Source organism: Chinchilla lanigera, unplaced genomic scaffold (assembly GCF_000276665.1).
Source record: "Chinchilla lanigera isolate Chin_1 unplaced genomic scaffold, ChiLan1.0 scaffold00004, whole genome shotgun sequence".
Lineage (NCBI taxonomy): Eukaryota > Metazoa > Chordata > Mammalia > Rodentia > Chinchillidae > Chinchilla > Chinchilla lanigera.
In genome coordinates, this window is record NW_004955405.1 from 33,063,167 (window position 1) to 33,066,970 (window position 3,804).

Below are 3,804 nucleotides of genomic sequence, written 5' to 3' on the forward strand. Positions count from 1 at the left end.
CATGGGATTTAGAGGATCTTCAACCCAGTGTAGTTACTTCATAAATATTTGATCATTTGGGTATACACCTGCACAACACCTCCCATCTTTCAGGAAGGAAAACACTAAAAAGTAAAGATTTGATACAACTAACTAGTTAGAATGAGAATCTGCTCCAAATATTTATTTATCTGAGGTAAGGGGCATCACACACCTATTCAGTTAAGAAAGTATCCCTACAATTCAGAATGCTTTTAAAACTTTTAAGCCAAGTCTAAAACACTTAGCTACTAATTAGGTGCTGAATAGCAGAGCTCATGCTGTGAAACCATAGGGAACAGGTGCCAGCAACTCAGGCTCCTTGCCATTGATTCTCACAAAGTGTTCTTCTCTGACCCAGATGGGCTGGTGCTTCCACTGAACCCAAGCAGCATCTCTTTGGCTTCCTTCTTCTTCTAATCATTTTCCTTGACACATTTTAGGAAGCTATCTTGACTCCTAGAGTGCTCATGCTCAATATGTACATAAATTTTCTTGGCAAGTATCTTGCCCTTAATGTGTTGGTTACAATAAGAACAATAGCATGCTGGGTAACACCGCAGACTCTTCAAGTTTTGTCATGGTAACACTTTTGTAGTTCCTTTTTGAACAATACCCATTCCCTTTATATCTACTGTATCACCCTTTTTGTAGATTCCTACATATGTGGCCTAAGGAACAGCCCCATGTTTTCTAAAAAGCCTAGGTGACTTATACCAGGTTCTTCTCCTCTTTCCCTTTGTGTCTGTCTCTTGATAAATTACCAGAAGATGGTAATTCCAGTCAAAAGCTAAAATCTTCCACATCTTCACTGATTTTTTTCTTATCTTAATGAATTATCAATTACTGAGAAAATTCTGTTAAAAAAATCCAATAATGATTATGGACACGCCCCCAGCCTCATTAGTTCTGATACTTTTCTCTAATACTTCTAAAATCTATTATTATTCACACATAGTTATAATTGATGCAGCTTCTGGACTTATTCTTTTGTTGTTGTGAAACATCTGTTTTCAGAAATTTTAAGGAATAGTACTTGTCTTGATGTTTACATTCGGAAAGTTGAATATATTTATATAATTCTGGTATTATCAAGTTCTCCTCCAATATTTGGCTTCTACTGCTTGTAGACTATATTTCACAGGACTGAGAGAACTATATGCTCATAGGTACATTTGTTACCCTAAAAAGAGTGGTAGGCTCTACCAGGGCCAGTGTAATATCTGAAAAGGTTTGTGGCAAGAGAAGGAAGGGAGGAAGTGGAAATTACCATGGACTTTATGCTACGTTTTGACTTTTAATTTGTGAAGTGTAAGGGGATGGAATACAGTCTTTATAGTCTTTGGTTCTGGGCTTAATTCCTGTTTTTGCTACTAATTTACTGTGTAGTCTTGGGCAAGGTATTTAACCTCTGTTTTATCATATATAAAATACGGATATATGATAGTACAAACTTTGTGTTTTTAAAAAGATGAGATTTTACATATGTATGTTACATCCTGATATACAATTGTTATGGCTGGTACATTGTGTCAACTTGGGGAGTCTAGAGGTTTGGCTAAATGACTCAGCAGGGAGCCAGGGTGCTTACTTTATAGTCATTCTGAGCCTGTGCAAGAAAAAGGCATACAGAGGGTGTGGGTATAAAAGACCAGCCCCACGCCCCTAGGGCAGGTAGGCTGCATAAAAAAAGAGAATTTAAAAAAGACTGGCTGCTGGTTCTTGCAGGAGCTCCAGTCTTCGCCTTCAGCTTGGTAGTCTCCTGGCTTCTGGTACAGGCTGTTCAGCCTCCACCTGCGACTCTTCAGCCTTCTGGTGTAGGCTCTCCGGCCTTCCTCCTAGATTCTTCAACATTCTGTCACAGACCCATCAACCTCCTGATACAAACTTACACAGACACTGCAGTAAGCTCCAGGCCTTGGGGCTGGGCTCTTCAGTCTCCAGCACGCAGACACCCTCTGCATGCCTCCTCATCTAACTCTGTGGCCAACCACTATAAGCCAAATTTATAGTTTCTTATACATTTATATATCTTGTGTTATATCTGTTTCTCTAGTAAACGTTGACTGATACAACATTGTACACAGTCTATACACTCATGTGTAGTGCTTAGCAAAGTGTAAGTGCTCAATAAATATATTTTATATAATATGTATTTTTTATTTTAAAGAGAAAAAAGCAATAACAAAATAACAACAATGAAGACAAAAACAAAACAAGAACAATAAAAATGATACAAAATTTCAAAACAAGATGATAGAAATGAACAATTCTTGTTATATTACATGTTGTTATCCTCAAGGAAGTTGCTCAGTATAATGTGTATTATATTTTGTTATATCACATTTTGTTTCATATAGTTTAGTCTCAATTTTTGTGTTAGTTTCTGGCTTGATCTTTAATTCTCTTTCATATTTGATGCTTTCTTTTCCTTATTTGTCCCACTTCTCTTTGACCCTACTTCTTTTCTTAGTTCCTAACTTTTGGGGCCCCATCCTTGCCAAAATTAGACTTCAAAATCTCAAGAATTGGAGAGTATATAATTAAGATAGTTTCTACTTGCTCTACTAATTCTTTTGCCGCTCCTCATCAACCTCCAGAACATGACTAGGACTTTAATTTTTCGTCAGAAAAAAACTGGAGTTACCAGGTTTCCAGTTATTTGTAATGTGAACATAAATAACCAGCGTTTGTGTATCTAGTTCATAAGCATATCCTCTGTGTACTTGTGATGAAAGAGCAATACTTTGCAGAAAAAGTGCCCCACGAATATTTTTAGAAAAAATCATCAGGAGAGTTTAAAAGTCCATTAGAACAGACATTTGAAAACTCAATCCAGCATCTCCCTTTCCACCTTGGGAAGCATTCTCCTCAGAATAATTCTCAAAAAGATGGTGTTTGAAGCTCCTGACCCCAAAGCATGATGTGAAAGATGGTGGGTTCAGCTACTGGTTAGCCTAGGTGCTTAATCTTTGAATTACCTTTTTTGTTTGTTTTTTTTTCCCGTACCGGGAATCGAACTCACGACTTCGCACCTGCCAGGCAAGTGCTGTGTCGCTGAGCTAAATCCCCAGCCCTGAATTACTTGTTAACGTTTGATTTTCTTGGTTTATAAATTCTGTGTGGTTATTATCCGCTCTCATGGTTCCCTCTTTAGAGAATCCTTCTCCTAAACTCATGTCCACATAAATTTCCCTTATTATAGGCGTTCATACATGTTGTCACAGTTTCCCCTCTTCACGTAAGTATGTATTCATCAACACCAGCCTCCTATACTGCACTGTAGGCTCCACCAGGCCAGGGACTAGGACTTGCACTGCACTGTTGCCCCTACATCCTCAACACATCAGTGTACATAGACCCAGAGTGTAGCACACTGCCTGGCACACAGTAGGTACTCAGCGCACAAACGAGTGAAAAAGTGTCCAGAAGGCTGTCCCCTGCGGCGCGGAGGGAGCTACTTTGACCTGCAGCTTGCGCCCTGGGGTTAGGACCTCTTGCTTTCCAGCCCAGCTCTCAAGAGCATCATGGCCGCGCCCTTTCGTGACGTCGCGTAGGCGGGACTTCCGGCCGCCGAAGTTTAACAGTCCAGGCGGGAGCCGGAAGCGGCGCGCGGAGCGGGCAGCGCCGTGGCCCCCTGTTGTCCCGCTACCCAAAGGTGAGGTTCTGTGGGGCCGGGGTCAGCCGGTCACCGCTGGTCACGCCCGAGCCGTCTCCTGAACCCCAGCGTCCTTGCCGCCGCCTCAGAGGGCGGGCCGGAGGCGGCCGGGCCCCGCGCGCCTGGCG

At 41.4% G+C, this 3,804-nt stretch overlaps 1 protein-coding gene across 1 annotated transcript in view; it reads left to right on the top strand.

The window, feature by feature from the left end:
* The first annotated feature begins 3,567 nt into the window (after positions 1 to 3,567).
* Positions 3,568 to 3,804, top strand: part of Nedd1 (neural precursor cell expressed, developmentally down-regulated 1) — a 43,017-nt gene continuing 42,780 nt past the window's right edge. Inside the window, exon 1 of the mRNA XM_005374503.2 lies at positions 3,568 to 3,676. The gene's annotated coding sequence lies outside the window, so the exon portion shown is untranslated. The remainder of the gene's footprint in view (positions 3,677 to 3,804) is intronic.